Below are 19,151 nucleotides of genomic sequence, written 5' to 3' on the forward strand. Positions count from 1 at the left end.
ATCCATCACTCATCCATCACTGGGAGCCAGGGCTGCCTCCCCTCCCCCTTGCCCCACGTTCAGTGAGGATTTCTCATTCCAGCTGAGCTGATGGGAGGCACAAGGGTTGTGCCAGGTTGGATCCCATCCCCAGCCCTGCCAGACAATGCCCAGGCAGGGCTGCAACCTCATGTCTCCTTCCTACCCATCTTTGGAGAAAACCACTGGCTGGCTGGGCTGGCTTTTTTACAGAAACTTATTATTTGCAGATTATTTCAGCCCATTGTCTTCTCCCTTCCCTCCACCTTCTCTCTTTAATGGTTTCTGTGACTATTTTGAGGAGGAAACATAGGCTTTCAAGAAAAGCAACGTGGTTAGGAAAAAATTCTCACTCTACCAGCTCTGAGGAGTAGTTAAAGGGCCCCTCAGCGAGGAGTGGGATGGGGCAGGATGGATAAGACAGACAAGGGGCCCCCAGCCCTTTCCAACAACCAAGCCAGGAGATGTGCTGGAGCATCTCTGAGCTTCAGGCGCTGGCTCTGGGCTGCTGGGAGTGATCTGCCCCACATAGACCTCAAAACATTTGCTCATTGCTTTTTATTGTTTTAATTCCTTTATTGAGGGGGTTGGGGTCTTTTTTTGCATCCAGACCAAGTGCTCTGCAAAGTCTCTTAGCACAGCCCTGCACAATAACAACCCCTCCTTCAAGAGCCCCGAGATCTTCAGAAAATAGCCAGGTCCCTATTAAAAGCAAACCCCAGCTATAGAACAGCCTCTCCAACCTCTGCCTTTCAAACAACAAAACAAAAGACCACACAAAGAAGCCCTCACTTGCCTCGGAAGAACAGACCCTTCCAAACTAATTACAAATTTGCAAGGACCCAATTTACTCCCAAGTCTTCCCTAATAAATGCAGAGTGGAGCAATAAAAGGCCAAGCAGAGGCTGCACAGGAACCTGGTGGGACTCGCCAGCCTCTTGTCTCAACAGCAGGAGAAATGCAAAGAGCTGAGGGCAAGGGGTGAGGACCCCCCTCCCTTCTTTCTCCAGCTGATTTTTCTTGGTTCCAAACACAAGGCACAGTGTAATGAAAAGTCCTTCTAACAGGATTAGGTGGCACGGCTCCAAAGAGCCGTCCAAAACAACTCTGAGAGGGGGGTGAGGAGTGGGAGAGAAGCCAAGATGGGAAAGGCTCGTTAAATTGGATAATATACTTCCAGAAATGTTCCTTCTACTCCAGCCAAGGCAGTAAAATGTTAGATGGCCCCATCATGTTTGAAGTTTGTTATTTTTGGAAATTACTTTCAGAAATGCGGAAATAAAAGCATAAAGCGAGGTATTAAATTTAAAGGGCCAGATTCTGATCTTAATAACCCAGAGATTTGCATGCAAATGAGCAGGATCAATCTCTGCTCCCCCCCCAAAAACACACATACACACACACTCACCTGCAGAGCTCAAAGCAAACCCGGGGTGAGAGGCGCAGCAACGGGGTGCTTAAAAGCTCCTCCGAGCTTTGGGTTTGTAAAAAGGAGATAGAGCTCGATTCAAACTGGTGAAAACACACACACACACACACACAAAGAGTCCTGTGGCAAAACTGCTCTACCTTAGAGAAAGGGCTTACCACAAGCAATGAATAAAAATAGGCTTGGAGCAGAACATCAAGTTAAAATTAGTAAGAACAATAGCCTCACTTCCAGAGCGGGGTTTTGTCTTCGCAGCGCTTCCCAGCGAAGCCCCGGGAAGCTGGGAGGGCTGGGCGAGCTCCAGAGCTGCACACAAACCTCGGCAAGAGCTGGGAGCAGGAGAGCTCACACGAGCTCCTCACACAAGCTCCTGGGAGCAGGAGAAGGTCTCCTGAGCCCTGACGTGACTCACACCGAAATAGGCTCTGGAGAGAGGTTTGCACAATGGACCTGCCTTGGTTTAGCTCCAGCGTGGTGTTGGGGATCTCCTGTCCTTGAGTCTGGGCAAGGCTGGAGGAAAGCCATAGGAGAAAAAACATGGGTGGAGGGGGAAAAAATGGGGTTCAGGTGAATCTTAGCCCCAGATGTGCCCCTCGAGACACAGAGCTGGAGTCCCTGGATCTGCTCCAGTGGATGAGGGGGTTATTTTTGGCAATCTGTGAATGTGGTATTGACATTTCTCCAGGTCATGAAGAGCAGAGGCAGCTATTCCTCTGGTGGAAACCAGAAGGGCTTAACCAGCCTGAGTCAGGGTTTCCCTTCAGTAGCTCCTCCAATGCTGGAGGAGTTACGACTTGATTTAAAGCCCACAGGAAAAAATAACAGAAGGGAATCATCTTTGCTTCTGATTTCCAGGGGGTTTGGATGAGATAGTTTAATTCCTCGCCTGGCCACACCTTGCAAGCTTCTGTGGCTGATAACCTGGGTGAAACACACAAAGACAAGCCCCCACAAGAGGCATGAAGCCTTATCAGTGGTGTGGTGTGATCAAGCAGATCCAAAAAGAAACAATGGAGCAGCTCCAGCTGAGGATGGGGCTGGAAGGAGCTCAAAAGCTGCACAGAACTTGGACAGGAGTTGGCTTCAGACGTGATCTCCAGGTGCAGCAAATCCAACCACCTCCTGGGAGCTGAAGGGGCTGGTTTTGGAGCTGCCTGGCTGAGTGCCATGGGAGGACCCAGATGGTGACATCCAAGAAATCTTCTCTCCAAGGGATGTCTTCACAGCAACACCAAACCCTTCAGAAACCACTGTTTTAGTTAAAAATGAAGAAGCAGAAGGGCATTTAAAGCACTCTCTTTTTGTGAGGGAGAGTGAAGATGACTTCTGACTTGGGGACTGGCAACATTAGAGGTGGCTCAATGCATGTTGTCCCTTCCAGCTTCCTCCAGAGCTGACTGGACCTTCCTGGTGGTCCTGGGGATGCTCTGGCGTGTGGGAAGCCCCTTTGCTGGAGCAGGGGTTGACCACGAGAGCATCCCACCAACAGCTCTCCCACAATGCAATCACACAGAGTGAACTCCAGTCAAAGCTCCACAAATTGCTCCTTCCCACCTTGACTTAAAGGCAGCCCAACTATTGGCCTGTGGCAGGTCCAAAGCAGCGTGGCCTTCAACACAAACAGGGGAATACGGTGGTTGAAGATCTCCGAGGGGAACTGATGGAGGAGGTGTGGGTAACGTGGCCAAGCCACACTGTCCTGTTCAGCACAGCTCACTCTGGGCTCAAGACAAAATACTTGAGGGGTGACCCATTTGCTCACCAGCCCAACATGATCTAGCTCTGCCCACAATGGAGAAGCTCTGGGTCTCTGCCACCAGGTCCTCCTCCTGCCCGTGGCTGACAACACTGCTGGGGACCCTGTGTCTGACACATAGGGGTCAGGACCAGCAGTGTAGCTGTCGATGCTGAGAGGCTGGGGGGGCGGTGAGTACCACCTCTGTGTGTTCATGGCAGCAGGAGGGCTCCTGGGGTCAGCCCAGGCAGGTCCCACATGCCACACACCAGCTCTCTTTCCAGCAAAGCCATCTCACAAGTATGACAAACTCCCTCTTTGCTGGGTATCTTCCTGAGCAGAAGCACTCTGGGCACGGTGGAACAGAGCAAGGTGGATGCAGGAAGGTAAGAAACAACAGGAGAAAACATCAGTGCTCCAAGACACAGATCCAAACCCCCTCCTGGTATTTAGCTATTGTTCCAAAAACCACCGTTAAAACATGGGACTGTGGAGCGCTTGTGGCCGAGCCTATTTGTTCCTTTAAAAATGAATCTCCAGGGAGAAAGAAGGAAGGGACGTCGCTCTCAGCTGTGCTTCCCCGCTGACCCACATACCCCGGGCTGGAGGGATCAAGGGCCAGGAGGTGACCTCAGATCCGCCTCTGGAGGAAGTGTCTTCCCTCGCTTCCCGCGGCTTCTCCGGCTCGCGCCGCGCGGCCAGGGCTGAGCGGCCACAGGAGGGGACAGGGAAAGCTGCTGAGGGTCAGCTCCCCCAGGCACTTGGCATTTCTTGGAGGAGATATAGGGAAGCCAAAGGTAATTCACCTCCATCTGCCCATCTGCTGTGCTCCTCCAAGAAAGAAGTAATTCCTTAACTTGTGTTTGCTGGGGACTTGTGTTTTCTGTCTGCCCCTCACTCACTGCCACAGGGACACTGAGGGGCTGCAGCGTGGCCAGAGATGGGCAACAGAGCTGGGGAAGGGGCTGCAGCACAAGGGTGATGAGAAGCAGCTGAGGGAATGGGGGTGTTTAGCTGGGAGAAGAGGAGGCTGAGGGGAGACAGGAGCATTCTCTGCATTCTCTGACAGGAGGCTGCAGTGAGGTGGGGGTCATTCTCTGCTCCCCAAGTGACGGGACAAGAGGAAAGGGGCTCAAGTTGCCCCAGGGGAGGTTGAGATTGAAGCTGAGGAAGAACTGTTTCCCTGAGAGGGTTGTCAGCCCCTGTGCCAGGCTGCCCAGGAGGTGGGAGGGTCTCCATCACTGAAAGGATCCCAAAGTCGTAGGGCTGAGGTGCTGAGGGCCGTGGGTTAGTGCTGGGCTGGGCAGCGTGAGGGAAGGGCTGGGACTGCAGCAGCTTCAAGGGCTTTTCTAATCAAACAATTCTGTGATTCTTTAGGGTGGTCTGGGAGCCCAAGCAACCTCGTGGCTCTGCCCACTCAGACACTGTGGAGATTGGGACGGCTCTAACCCCCTCTCTGTGGAAAACATCTGCAGTGAAGACGAAGCAGCTGTTTCATCTTGTGCCCTTAGAAAACAATTTGCGTCATCCTCTTGCTCACTCAAAGTAAAAGCCTGAAAGGTTCCCTGCAGCTTAGTCCCATGTGCTCAAGATCCCCTGCAGACAGAGACTGTCCTGGGGAGGCTTGGTCAAAGCTTAAACGAAGGCAGATGCAAAGTCACATCTGAAGAGGCCACCGCGATGCACAGCAGGAGGGAAACTAAAGCTAAAGAGCGGCACAGTGAAGTAGAGGAGCAGCTCAACTGCTCTGGATGGGAGGCAGCAGGGTAGTGCCCTGGCAGCCACCACACATCATGTGCAGCTAAAAGCCAGATAAACTCATTAATTGTATAGCAAGTCCTGCTTGGTACCATACCCTAAAGCTTCAGAACAAAGTCCTCCTTCATAAGGTTTGGCTGACTTCTCTCTAACTCCTCCCCCGCCCCTCTTTTGAAAATGATTCCATAGCAGCCTGAAAATTGGAATAAATGGAATTATTCAGAGGAATTATTCTAGGCCAGGTCTGACTAAAGACCCTTTCAGTGTCCTATTTGTGTTGGTATTAGGACAGACTAAGGAATAATGCGAATGTAGAACAAATAGCAGCTACCGTCATCGTGGAATGATCCCGTGGCCATGGATGACACAACAGCTCCTCAGCAACCCTGCAAGCATCCATCCACTCTTTGCCATAGGAGACTTCTACAAAAATCAATCTTTAACTGCTTCAGGAGGCACAGGGCACTAGAGCAGAGAAGGCTGAGAATGTACTTTGCCACCACATCTCTCTTGATTGGGCTTCTCTGCCTTCCCTCACTCTCAAGGACGTGGAGGACTTTTAAGAGATGATGCCCAGGCCACCTCCTGTAACCACTAAGTGACAGGTATCAGCTTATGGGAGAGAAAAGTCCCAATATTAGCTGTCCTGCGGCCACGTTAAGTAGAGCTGGAGACGAATCTGTGGGTTTGCTTGGCAAGCAGCAGGCACAGAGCCTTGGCCTGAGGTTTGTGTGCTGAATGTCTCAGACAAACTCAGCTCCAGCCACATTTCTGCATGGTTTCATCCCAAAACCATAAAGTTTACCCCCAGTTAGAGTGAAATGGCGTTAAAGCTCGTGTCTGAGCCGCATCACGTCCTCCCTGCCCGCAGCCCCGCTCTCATCAGCCTCAGAGGCTCCAGAGCTGGTCCAGAAATGCAAATCCTTGTGAAACCTATCCAAAAGCAACAAGGCAGCCATGTGCTCTGCAGCTGAAACCCACCATGTGCCCAGGCTAGCTTTTTTCCCTCCCAGCACTCCCTTCAGCAGGCCAGGAAGGTTTTTCTTCTCCGTGTTGCCTTCTGGCTGACAATATTTGCGAGATGATTCACCTACCACACACTAAAGTTACCCAACAGAGAGGAGCTATGGTCACAACAACTTCAGTTCCCATCCACCGTGTCCCATCCAGATGGCTTTCCAGCCTCAGGGAGGTTGGAGACTTTGTTACTCCAGTCTCTCCTGATGCTGGGTGATTCCAAGTGATGTTGGCTTGGACCAAATCTGCCCATGTCCCAGCTCCCCAGGTAAAAGCCAAGGGCTGCACAGATGGAGGGCAACTCTTGGGGTTCAACTGCTGTTGGTCAAAACCAGTGCCCTAAGGCAGCTCCTGCCAGAACGAACTGGCAGAACCCCTTCAGTGTTGGAGAGAGAAAAAAGCTCATCCCGGGGGGGCCTGCATCCCCTCCTTCAACAGCGCTGTCAAACACCTCACCAGCCCCTGGCTGCCTTTGAATCCAGCAATTTCATGAAAACCAGAAAAGTTCCATTTTAATTGGTGCAGATTCCCCCCTCCCACCCGCCCAGCGCCAATCCGTAATTAGCCTTTCATGTCCAACGATGTTTATTCCTGACAGAGTTTATCTTGGCACCAACATGCACTCTGAAATGTGCACACATTTGAAGACTCAAACCCTGCATTTAATTCTCTATCTGCCTGTTAATCCTCATTGTTCCCAAGCCCCTATTCAAAACACACCCACAGCGAGTAGAAAGTATTTTATATATATATATATGTCTATATAGAAGAAAAATCCTTCCAGCATCAGCAACACCAGCAGTGAACAAAGCACCACAGGCACCAGCCTGGGGTCTGGCCTGACCCCCAGCCCTCACCCAAAGCCAGGAGGCCCTTCCTCTTGATTTTTTTCCATCTTTCCTTTCTTTTTTTCACCTTCACATAATTTTTCTCCCCAGCTGTGATGCCCCTCAGATGTCTCCCCTGTGATGCTGCACAGTCACACAAAGGACAGGAGCCAGTGGGGAAAATCAAGAGCCCCCAGCCCCATTCTGGAGAACCTGCCCTTGGCAAGGCAAACAGATCCCAGGTTTCAAGATCCTTGGGTTAACGTGGAGCGATTTGGGATTCACATGCTCCGAGCACGCAGCAGCCACATCCAGCTCAGGGCTGGACCAGTAGCCCCCAGGGACATCCCAGTTGGGACTGGGTGACTAAAGCAGACCAGATGCTTCCCACCCTGTCTAGCCCCAAGTACAGATGGCAGCACGGGGCCAAGAGGGCAACAGAGACAGCATCTACCCTGTGAAATGAAAGGGAGAGCAAAGGGTAAGGATTTGAGCTAGGGCCACAGTTTGGGTTAAGGCCAAAGGGCCCAGCTCTCCCCAGCCCAATGCACTCTGACAAGCTGGTGTTTTCTCCAGGCCCTGTGTACTGGCTCCTCACCCCGTGTTTTTGGGGAAAGGGTTCTCATTGCTGACACCAGGCAGGTCTCAGTGCTGCTGGCAATGATTAACTCTGGTGGGATGATGTGGGTCAGCTGGGGCCCTGCACGTCTGCTGCTGCACGTCCAAAATTTCAAGCCTTGGAAATGCCGTGACCCGACCAAACTTCACTGGGCTTTGACTATGATTAACCTCCTCCAGCCACTTGTACGAGCCTGCAAAGGAACTGCTCAGCACTCCTGTCCTGCCATGGCCATCCTCCCATCCCCAGTGAGCCCTTTCCCTTGCCCCAGCCCCAAAATGTGTTGTCATTTCTCCACCATGGCCACTTCTTGTGACTGACAGACTCACATTGCTAACCAGTCCCTGCAGCACCCAGACAGCTGGGAGGACGGTGCAGCTGGGGGGTGTGAGGGGTAGAGCTTCAGGAACTTGCCCCACTGCTTTATCTCTCTTTGGAGACCACCAACACCAAGAGACTGCTCTGGGGTCTATCCCAGCCTGGCACTGACACCAGCACCAGGACCGAGATAGCAGTGCCAGAGCATATGTCCAGCCAGTGCCAACCACCATTTCCCAGCCTGGGACTCAGACAAGCACTGCCACTTTTGAGGGGACACCTGAAACCCTAAAAGAGCAAGAAGGTGAGTCTGAGGGCTCCACACTTACATGTGCCCCAGTATCCTGCCAGCATTCCCATGCACATGGCTGTGGTGGCATTACCCTGCCCTGGAGCAGCTCAGCTGGCTCTGTGATAAGAGGTCATGGCTCCCAGCCAGCACACAGCACAGTGGATGCCCAGGCAGCACTGCAGCTCATGGGCTGGGCTGAGGGGACAATGCCAATAAGGTCCCCAGGCCAAGGTCAGAGGTTCATCTCCTGGCCAGGCACAGCATCCGTGTGCAAACCCACCACTGCAGCTGGCATCGCATCTCCATCACAATATTACACCCAAGACACAGCTGTGGGACCCCAAAAATCCCCAGTGTTACTCCTGGGTGTAACATCCAAGGGCATGCCAGCCCCTTGGTGCCTCAGGGACAAGAGAGGATGTTCCCAGCCCAAGGGAGGTAGGTTGGATACTCCTCCCAAAACACAGCTGGTAGCCCAAGACTTCCATCTTTTGTGAAGTCCCCAGGCCCTTTCTGCCTCCTCTCCTGTAAACCCCGCCTGGGCTGTGTTTGGGAACTCTCTGCCTTCTGCAGGGAGGCTGGGGTGAGAAAGGATGCTCTTTTCCAAGCTGGAAGAGACAGAAAAGTTTCCCTCTTTGCCAAATCTCTCCCAAATCATCTTCTGTTTCGCATTAACGGTGAGAAGAAACCTTCCAGCCCGGGTCCACGCTTCTCCCACTGCAACTCCCACAGGCACTTGTCAGCATCTCAGTGAAAAAAGAAAGGCCCAGAGAATTAAAGGCACCCAACCTGGCTGGCTGTGACACGGACCTGCAGAGCAGGCTGGAAAACAACCCCCTTGCTCTGCTCTTACATCTCCCCCACGGAAACTTTTCAACTGCAGCTGCTGGCAGGAGCCAGGCTGATCCCAGCTGAATTCCTTCCACTTACCAGCAAATAAATAGCAGTTAAATGGAGGGAAAGAGAAAAACACCCTTTTTTTTCAAAGGGAAAACAAAGAGGCCGAGAAAAATAAATGGAGGCGAGATGTTGAGCTGGTCACAGGCTCATGGAGATCTTTTTGCCATCCCGGTTGGGTGCTTGACAGCCTCCCCTTTCAGTTAATTAAGGGACACTCAGAAAGAAAAATACTTCCAGCCCTTTGCCAGCCCTGACCATTAAGGGGAGAGTCATAGTGGGCTTGAGATCAAACCCAGGAGCCCCGGCCACAGCTCCTCCACCCGGCCCAGACACTCAAAGCACCATTTTTCAGACAGATCCATCTCTGGTCTCCTCCCAGCCCTGGCAGCCTTTTGCTCAGCCTTTTCTCCCACCCTTCCCCTAGACAAGGGCTGGTCTTCTCGCACCCCAAGCGGTTCTCCCAACCAACACTGGCCCTCTTGCAAAATTTCAAAGCATCACTTTTCAACTTGTCCCTCCTCAGACAGAAAGAACAGCTTCTTCCATTTCCCTGCAGCTTTTTAGGGAGCCGAAAGCAGCGGCCACACGCGCTGCCGGCTCTGCCCTGTCCCACTTCTGCACAGCGGCATCCTCAGCATCCAGCAGCATTTATAGGGACCCCAAACCTTCTCCCCCAACTTGTAACTAACCCACAGAGCCCCACAATCTCCAGGAGAGAAAAACCAACCTCATCCTGAGCCCCTCCTTGGGGCAAATGCTGGGGCCTCTCTGACAGCACTGCGCAGCCGCCCGCACAAATACCACCCAAATATTTCAGTTATGCTATTTCTTTGCTTACACCCAACAAGGCCCCAATTTCCCCCAAGACAAAGTCTGCCCAACACCAGACTATACACAGGGCTAGGAAATATGAAAGGGAAAATCTAGGCGGCGGCAAGGGCGGCTGCTGCGGGCGCTTTCTGAAGGGAGGCCCCTCTCCGCTCGGCTTTTAAGTTGTTTTGCCCCCAAGGTTCACTCACAGAGGAGAGAACACCTCCCTGCAATAGCCTCTTCCATCTGGGCTCTCCCACCATGACAGCAGCTCCCTGTGCTCAGCAGCCAGCCCAAACACTCCCAGCACATGACAATGGCTGACCGCAGTGGAGGATCCACTGGGGAGTCTCTTCCATCAAGCAAATATCTTTAGAAGTCACAATAAGAGAAGAAAAGCAGATTGTGAGAAAGCTGAGCAGAGCACACAGACCAGGGCAGCATCTCAGGCTGCCCCAGCCCAAGCCAAGCCCCCTACCCCAGCAAAGCCACTCCATGGTGGAGGATCTGGGCTCTTCTCCTGATGTCCATTGGGAAATTAACTCCTCCTCCTGTGCTGAAGAGTGTCCCCAGGTCTCCAGGATGGAGACACTAACGCCTTTGGTTTAATGATGACAGAAAATCTTGTGTTGTCTGGGGATTTTTTTTCCCCATCAGGAGCACTATCCAAAGAGCCAGGGGCCAAAAGCTCATTAACCATGAGCAGCAATGTGCCCTCGTGGCCAGGAAGGCCAATGGTACCCTGGGAGGCATCAAGAATAGTGTGGGCAGTAGGTTGAGGGAGGTTCTCATCCCCCTCTGCTCTGCCCTGCTGAGGCCTCATCTGGAGTCCTGTGTCCAGTTCTGGGCTCCTCAGCTCAAGAGGGACAGGGAACTGCTGAAGAGAGGCCAGAGCAGGGACACCAAGATGCTGAGGGGATGGAACATTTTCCTCCTCAGAAAGGCGGCGGGAACTGGGGCTGTTCAGCCTGGAGAAGAGAAGGCTGAGGGGGGATCTTATCAATGCTGATCAGTACCTAAAGGGTGGATGTCAGAGGATGGGGTCTGTCTGCTTTCTGTGGTGGCCACTGACAGGACATCAGCTGTAACACAAGAAGTTTCACCTCAACACAAGGGGAAACTCCTTTGGTTTGAGGTGAGGGAGCCCTGGCCCAGGCTGCCCAGGGAGGGTGTGGAGGCTCCTTCTCGGGAGGTTTCCAAACCCACCTGGACACGTTCCTGTGCCCCCTGAGCCAGGGGAACCTGCTTGAGCAGGGGGTTGGGCTGGAGGAGCTCTGCAGGGCCCTTCTAACCCCCACCAATCTGTGATTCTGTGAAAAGAGGGGTAAAACATCCACATGATTTTACCTCCTGCAGTCTCCTTACACCAAAGCACACTGAGAGCCACTGGGTATCTCAGAAAAACAGACCACGCTGTAATTAAGCAAATCCAATAGCTGCAGGAAACTGAAGAACAGCAGTATGTTATTTTATTTAGATGTGGTGGGTTTTTTTTTCCCCTGACAAGAAACAGGTTCCACCCCTTTGCCAATGGGCTGTCACTTCTGGCTGACCTGCTCTCATTTGAAAGTTTCTCAGACGCCGGGTGGCTTCGGCAGCTGCCCCGCGGTTGGGGAAGGGCCAGCCCTGCCCTCTGATGCTCCAGGTGAGTGCACAAAAGCCACAGCTGAAGCATTGGGGTTTCCTGTGTGGGATGGGACCCAACCTCACGTTCCCTATTAGCATCTTGGGAACCCAGCCTTCAGCCTTCCAGCTCCTGCTGATGCACCTTGAATGGGAGGGGGGTTCATCATACATACACACATCTACATATATGTGCATAGATACATGCCTGCCTGCCTTTCTGTATACACACATATACATATATATTAAAAAAGCAACCCCTGGAAGGCTTTAGCCCACAAGATTTGTTAAACACAGCAATGTTTAACAAGAGAGGGGGGAACTGGGGACGGCCCGTGACAAAGTGCCTCGACAGCAAAGTGCTCCAAAGCTCAGTGAAACATTAATATGCTCCCCCAGAAAAATGCCTTTGCTTTTTGCTGCATCAAGGGCTTTGAAATCAGAATAAATAACAGGGTGGGTTAATGAAAGTTTCTATCAGCTATTGGGTAAGTTTTGGCCCTCCTGTGATCCGGGTTTAAGAGCCATACATCCTATCTCTGCATCCACAGTCTCCTCTTCCTCCCCAGGGAAATACTGCGTGTTGGGGTAGGGGCAGGAATGGAAAGTCCCTTGTTTCCACAGGTGCCAGGCATGAGATTACTGTAGGTAACTCATAACACAGTCTCTGGGACTGATTTCAAGAACCTGAGCTCCACTGTCTCCCACAAAGCTCACCCATGCCCTGGGGCAAAGGGAAGAGCTGGGGTCAAGTGGTTTCAGTAGCATAGAGCTGAAACTCCCAGGATTTTGGGGTAAAGAGGGATGTGAGGAGCCACAAGCAGCCCTGAGGTACAAAGCCCTGAGTGTAAGGTGGATGTAACAATGCTGCTTGCCCCAGCACTGGCCTGTGGTGACCTGCTGGAGGCCACAAGCCCACCAGCCCTTCATAACAGCGCTGGGGATGGTGTGTTTACTGAATCATCACCAGATCACTCAGTCTCTGCAATGCCCCTGCCATAGAACTCTCCCTTCCCAAGCCCTTCCTGGCTGTGGGGAGCTTGTGCCCACACGTGGTAGTGGCACTGGGGATGGGCAGAGTGGGATAGAGGCATCACATCCCACCATGGAGCCAAGTGTCAGTGCTGTAGGTCAGCAACGAAGGAAAGAGCAGTGAGATGAGGGTAAATGTGCACCAGAGGCTGAGAGGAGGCAGCTCACAGCTGCCTGTGTAGCTCTACCCCAGGTACTGATGGCTCCCAGAGCCCAAACCTTACAGCCAAAGCCATGGCAAAATGCTAAGCCCTGTCTGCTGGCCAAGGACCAGCTCTGGAGCCAGACCACCTCGGGACTGGAATGGTGAATGCAGCACCCAGCTGTGCTCCCTGGCCACAGCTGAGCAGCAAGCACAGGCAACCTGAGCCTGAAATTCCCACTTCCCCCCAAAAAACCTCTGTGCTGTGGCACTGACCAGGGACAGATGCACTAAGGCAGCAGCAAGCACAAGGTGCAGATCCCCGTGGCCGTCTGTCACTTAGTTTAACCCCACCACAAAGCTCCAGTGTGCTGGGGAGATGGGGGGCACACAGAGGTGTAAGGGAACGGGGTGATGGAGAAGCTGAATTCCTCAGCTCCAGATGGGGCTCGTGGGGCTCCCACTGGGCACCAAAACAGGGGCTGTGGGCTGGTGGAGGAGTCACAGGGCGTTTGCAGAGCCAGGGAGAGGCCGCTTCTGTCTCGACTGCTTGCGAGGCTAATACCAGCTGCTTCTTGCTTAACCAGTCTGACCATGGGCCGAGCCAAAACTGATTCATTCAGAAGAAAATGGAAATGGAGATCAACTCCTCACCAGCCCTGACTAATGAGGAAACCAGCCAACAACCTGCTGCTTGCACACCGGCCCCAGCATCCTGCTTTTTCAGCTCTTCAGCATCTCCCCAAACTCAAGTGCTCAGACAAAGTCGAAGCTTTGCCCTGGCATGGTTGGGTGGCTAAACAAAGGGCTGTCTGCTGCAAAAAGTGCCAGCATGAGGCCAGGGGGCCATCAGCTGGCAATGTCTGACATTTTGCAAGAGCTAATACCTGCTTCAGAAACAGAAGGAAACATAAAACCCCAAAGACTATTTTTTTGTGCTGCTCTGCCCGACACAATCTTCCCAACAGCTTTTGGTTGGGTTTGAGAGGTTTTTTCCTCCTTTCCTCTTCATCCCACAATAAAAATCTAAGCAACTGCCTTTGTTGAGCAGAAAAACTCTCCACTCCTCCACTGTAAAAACTGCTTTCTGCTTTTTTTCTGTGCTGTGTTTTGTTTTATGAGGCCAGTAGGGCACAAAGCATGGCAGGGAGAAGCTGCAAATGGAGTAGCTGGGAAACCTTGGCTCTGAGGAATGTTGTCCCAAGGGAGGAAAACGAGCTCCAAAATCCACACTAGGGCTAATCTTATCTCTGGCTATAGTTTAGGATGGGCCAGTGAGGGTTAACAGTCAGCCAGAGGTCAAACCAGGATCTGAAGTACCTCCACTCCTGGACTGTTTGGTTCACGCTTTGGTTGATGAACTGAAGCAGGGCAGAGTTTAACAGCTTAAAAAAAAAGTTAATCTGCCATGATTTCTTAGCTTTGGGCAACACATTTGATGTTACATGAATCTCCTCTCCCAAAATACAGATGCCAAGGGACAGGCTCTCCCAGCTAAAAGCCTGTGACACTATCCTTGGTCTCCAAAGGTCTCGAGTTTTTACCACCCTGCCCTGCAGATGTCAGAACAAACGCAGCAAATCTTCAGTTCTGGGTGAGAAACTCACCCTGCAACTGTGTGGGTCTGTAAAATCCCTGTTTTCAAGGCAGAAAATCCCCTGCTTGGCATTCTCAGCAGGGAAATAACCCAAATCCTGACACCAGGAGCACACAGACAGCTCAACTGCCACAGCGTTCCACAAGAACAGTGGAAAACCAGAACCCCACAGGTCGGAGACAGTCAAGAGTTACAGGTATAGGAACTGCTGCCCTTTTCACCTCTCCCACACCAGCCTCAGCAGGTTGGGAAAGAGTTGCCAAATATCACAGAATCCCAGCATGGTGGGGGCTGGAAGGGTCCTGCAGAGCTGCTCCAGCCCAACCACCTGCTAAAGCAGGTTCCCCTGGCTCAGGGGGCACAGGAACGTGTCCAGGTGGGTTTGGAAACCTCCTGAGCAGGAGCCTCCACACCCTCCCTGGGCAGCCTGGGCCAGGGCTCCCTCACCTCAGCACCAAAGGACTTTCTCCTCATGTTCCAGTGGAACTTTTTCTGTTCCAGCTGATGTCCATGACCCCTTGTGCTGTCACTGAAGACAACAGAAAAAAGTGTTGCCCCATCCTGCTGACACCCACCCTTTAGGGACTATCAGCATTGATGAGATTCTCCCTCAGCCTTCCCTTCTCCAGGCAGGACAGCCTCAGGTCCTAAGGCTTTTCCTCATAAGAAAGATGTTGCAGTCCCCTGATCACCACCAATATGAACCTTTCCTTTGCCCTTGGTGCAGAGGCACCAGTTGAGCATTTCACACACAATACTCAGACCGGAGCAAAGGGCTTTAGGAAGCACACAGAGCTCTCCTTCCCAAGGGCATCTGGCTACCCAGCATTAGCCTGATGCCCACGTGCAGCAGTGAGCAGGCACCCTGCCACCTGCCAAGCAGGAGAGGAAAAACCCACAAGGGATGGAAACCACATTCCCAAAATGGGAGGCAAAAGCCATTCAGACAGGGGCTGACAACATCCCCACCAGTCCCAACCCCCAGGTTGGTTTCTCACCCACTGCAGCCAAGCTGCCTTGGCATAGGGGTAGTTGCCAGTTTATTGGATGCTGAATTTCCCCATGGGCAGGGGACATGGAGGGTACAGCCAGGAGGAGCCCTGCAAAGACCTCACACCTCTGTCAGCACTGAGGCCTCATCAAGTTTGCTTTGAAAAAGGAAAAAAAAGCCAACACCAAAACAAACCCATAAAACCCAACACCTCCAATGTTCACCTCTTGGCACAGTCCTGTCTTAATAACCCTCTGCTATTATTAGACCCTGCAATTAAGTGATAAAGCTGTAATTGCCTTATCTGATGGAGCCAGGCAGGCAGCAAGGCAAGAGTCGGCCTCTGCATTCCCACCCCTCTGGCAGGCAGGGCTGGATTGGGCTTATGGGCTGGATTGGCATCACAAAGCATCCTCCTGCTTGGCACAGGCAGATAGACAGGACCTCATGGCAGCACTGGGCTTCCTTATCCCAGTTTCCAGATGGGCAGCTATGGCCAGACCAAAGAATCATTTTGGATGGAGCAAGTCCAAGCCCTTCCCTTGTTAGTGCCAAGCCCAGCACTAACCCACAGCCCCCAGCACCTCAGCTCCATGGCTTTGGGATCCCTCCAGGGCTGGGCACTCCCCCAGCTCCCTGGGCAGCCTGGCACAGGGGCTGACACCCCTCTCAGGGAAACAGTTCTGCCTCAGCTCCAACCTCAACCTTCTCTGGGGCAACCTGAGCCCGTTTCCTCTTGTCCTATCACTTGTTACTTGGGAGAAGAGATCAACCCTCCACCTCACTGCAGCCTCCTGTCAGGGAGTGTCAGAGAGTGCTCCTGTCTCCTCTCAGCCTCCTTTTCTCCAGGCTGAACATCCCCAGGTCTCTCAGCTGTTCCCCATCACATTTGTGCTCCAGCCCCTTCTCTGGGATGGAAGCATATGGAGAAGAAAGTGGCAGCTTTCAATCTCACTCTTCCTATCAGGAGGTAGAAGTGGATGGTGGAGCAATCAAAGTGCAAAACCACATCACCAGCTGCACCCCAGCCCTCCCCACATCCCTGCTTCAACATGCTGGGGAGCAACCACAGCCAGGCAGCCAGGAGAGGCTGACAGCAGCCAGGGCACTTTAAGGGCAGTTCTTTAGTACAGGATTCAGCACACTCAGCTGTACCTGCCAGATCAGGACACTGCTTTTACAGCAGCTGATGGAAGGCCAGCCCAGCATGTCAGACAAAGCTGCAGCCAGCAGCTCTCACATCACAATGGTACCTTCAATGGTTTGGTACATTATTGGTTAAGCACTGTGCCAGGCTGCCCAGGGAGCTGGGGGAGTGCCCAGCCCTGGAGGGATCCCAAACCATGGGGCTGAGGTGCTGAGGGCCGTGGGTTAGTGGTGGGCTTAGCAGGGTGAGGGGAGGGCTTGGACTCCAGGAGCTTTTCCAACCAAAATGATTCTGTGACTCATCCACATGTTCGTTGCCTCTGGAAGCGAGCCTGTGGCATCCTTTCCAACAACATCAGCCCTGATTGAATTTAGAGGCTTAAGTTTGGTGTCCCTTGAATCCTGATTCTTGCCCTTTTTCCCCCCCAAGCCTTTCAGCATCTGACCTCACCCCACCACCAACCCCACGTGCTTCAGCCAGAGCCTTATTCACCAGCCTTAGCAAACGAAAACAAAGCTCTTCCAAATCCTCCCGCCTGACCATTTCACAAATAGGCCCAAATCTGCCCTCCCCTGCCTGCACCCCCAGCCCAGAGGCCACGGTGAGGGGTGCTGGGTCGTGCCTCTCTCCCAGGGTGAGCAGGCTCCCGCCCAGGGGGGGAGCAGCCACAAGAAAGGCCGATGCAAATCCCATCGTTAGCATTCTTTCCGTTTTAATAACCCAAGGTGTTACCAGCAACACTGTTGCTGATTTTTATCTCCCCAGCTGCCTTTTTAAGAGCTCCAATTTGTTTTTCTTGGAGTTCTCATTTTGGTTTATTAAAGCTGACACCGAAGAGGGGAAAGGAGACATTCTGGGCCCAGAACAAAAATATCCCACTAAATACCCTGTATTATTTTCTTGGAAACACTTCTCCTTTACCTTTAATTAAGCTCTCCCCGGGCTCACGAGCTTGGCGTGCCTGGCTTTCAGGCGAGTTTAATCCCAGACAAGCTCTCCCCTCCCCTACTCCCAGTGCTCCCCATTCCCTTTGCTCACACAGGCCTTAAGACATAAACTGGGTTTTGCTAAAATGCACAGCTTAACAGCTGGCCCACCATCAACAACATCTTGACGTTGCCTCCTCGTCACCCGCTGGCCATGGAGTAAGCACGTGGCTGCCCCACTCACTTGGCCAACAGACCCAGAAAGAGCTTTTCTCTCTTGATTCATTGGTTTCTGCTGTTGCAATGTTGAGTATGGGATGGGGAAAGCTGCATCTCTAGCACCTGTGCATGCCCCAGAGCAGCCCTGGCTATCAGAGGAGCCAAGCTCACCCACGGGTCCAGCTCCATCAGCCACTGTGCAATCATAGTGTCAATAATTACCCCCCATGGTAGAAGCACTTTTAGGATGATTGCAAAGTTAAACACTCCAAAAGTTGGGAAATCCCAGGAGAGAGCTTGTCTGGGCATCATCTTGTGCATACCCATTATGTAATTACTGGCAATTTTTAATCACAGATGGGTTTTTTCCCTCCCCCCCCCGCCACAGGACCTGATACAGACTGAGCACAGGAGGCACAGCCCTCACTCAAGGGGCTGCCATGAGACCCCATTTCCACCCTGTCAGGCTCCTCCAGCTTTGTGAAATGAGTTCCTGCTGCTTCACATCAGGTTTGCACAAACCCTCTGGCCAAAATGCCCAACTCCTTAGCAAGTACTGACCCACCTCCTCACACAACATCCCCCCAAGAGGGAAGGATTTCACCTCCCTTTTCAAGTACCAATCCACCCCCTCACACAACACCCCCCCAAGAGGGAAGGATTTCATCTCCCTTTTCCACACAGGATCCTTGGGCAGAGAGATTAAGGCCAAGAGCTTGAAACAAAAGCTTTGTTTTAGTGCCTGATGCAAGATGCCCAAGAAAGGGGCTTTGAGGGATGCTGGGGACAAGGCTGAGTTCCCTCCCAGCTAGAACCTGGGGCTGGGGTGATGGGTGGGTGCTCAAAGCAGGTTCCTTGGCTGCAGGTGCTGTGGAAGGGTTGTTTCTCCTCCCCGAGGAGGGCCCCAGAGTTTGCCTGGGGTGAAGCCCAACAAGTCAGCCCATGCAGCGAGTGCCTGCGCCGCACCGGCGGCATGTGGGGCTTCCCCAACCCGGCAGGGACGGCTGCTGGCCCTGCTCTGTGCTCTGAATGAGGGAAAGCAAGCTAAAAACCAGCACCCAGCTGCTTAGATCCAACCCCAGAGCCAAAAAAAAAACCCCAAACCCCAAGATGGGGAGAAACAGGGGTTGGTGAACTCGCCTCTTCCACTGCAGGATTCTGCAGAGCAGATGCTCCAGAAGCCTCGCTGCCAGCAGCACCACCCCTGAAATACTATCTCCATCTCACCCTGAGGTGCACCCGGACATATCACAGCGGTGTGGTGCAATGCTCTTCTGTCTGTGCCCTGCAGGATGCAGGGATGGGGGGAGGGCATATCTGGAGCTGCCCTGGGGCACGCAAAGCCAAGGTGCAAAGTGGTGATGGGGACCAGTTGCCAGCACACCAATACTATCCTCTAGCTGGTCAGGCAGGAGCCCAGGAGGTTACTCAGAGCACCCCGAGGGCTGCCAGGCATGCCCAAGACAAGTCCCAGCAAAACAGCCTGCCATGGGCACAGGGCTGTGACCTGGCAGCCCTTCCCAAGGGCTTTCCCTCACACGCTTTGCCCTGCTCCAGCTCTCGAGGGATGTGCTGGGAGCTCTTACATCAGGGCATTTTTTTTAGGGACCTACAAATAAAAGGGTAAGGGGCAGGGGAAAAGCCTAAAAGTGTGGTAAGGGAAGGCAGGGTTGTGCAGGCCTGCCCCATGGGGTGTGCTGGCTGGAGGATGCGGGCAGGCAGCGGGGCAGGCAGGGTGCTGCGGGCAGCCC

The 19,151-nt window shown here is 52.9% G+C and overlaps 1 protein-coding gene across 1 annotated transcript in view; it reads right to left on the reverse strand.

Moving 5' to 3' along the window:
* SLC16A2 (solute carrier family 16 member 2) overlaps positions 1-19,151 on the reverse strand; it is a 42,203-nt gene that overhangs the window by 15,505 nt on the left and 7,547 nt on the right. The window lies entirely within an intron of this gene.

Source organism: Colius striatus, chromosome 13 (genome assembly GCF_028858725.1).
Source record: "Colius striatus isolate bColStr4 chromosome 13, bColStr4.1.hap1, whole genome shotgun sequence".
Lineage (NCBI taxonomy): Eukaryota > Metazoa > Chordata > Aves > Coliiformes > Coliidae > Colius > Colius striatus.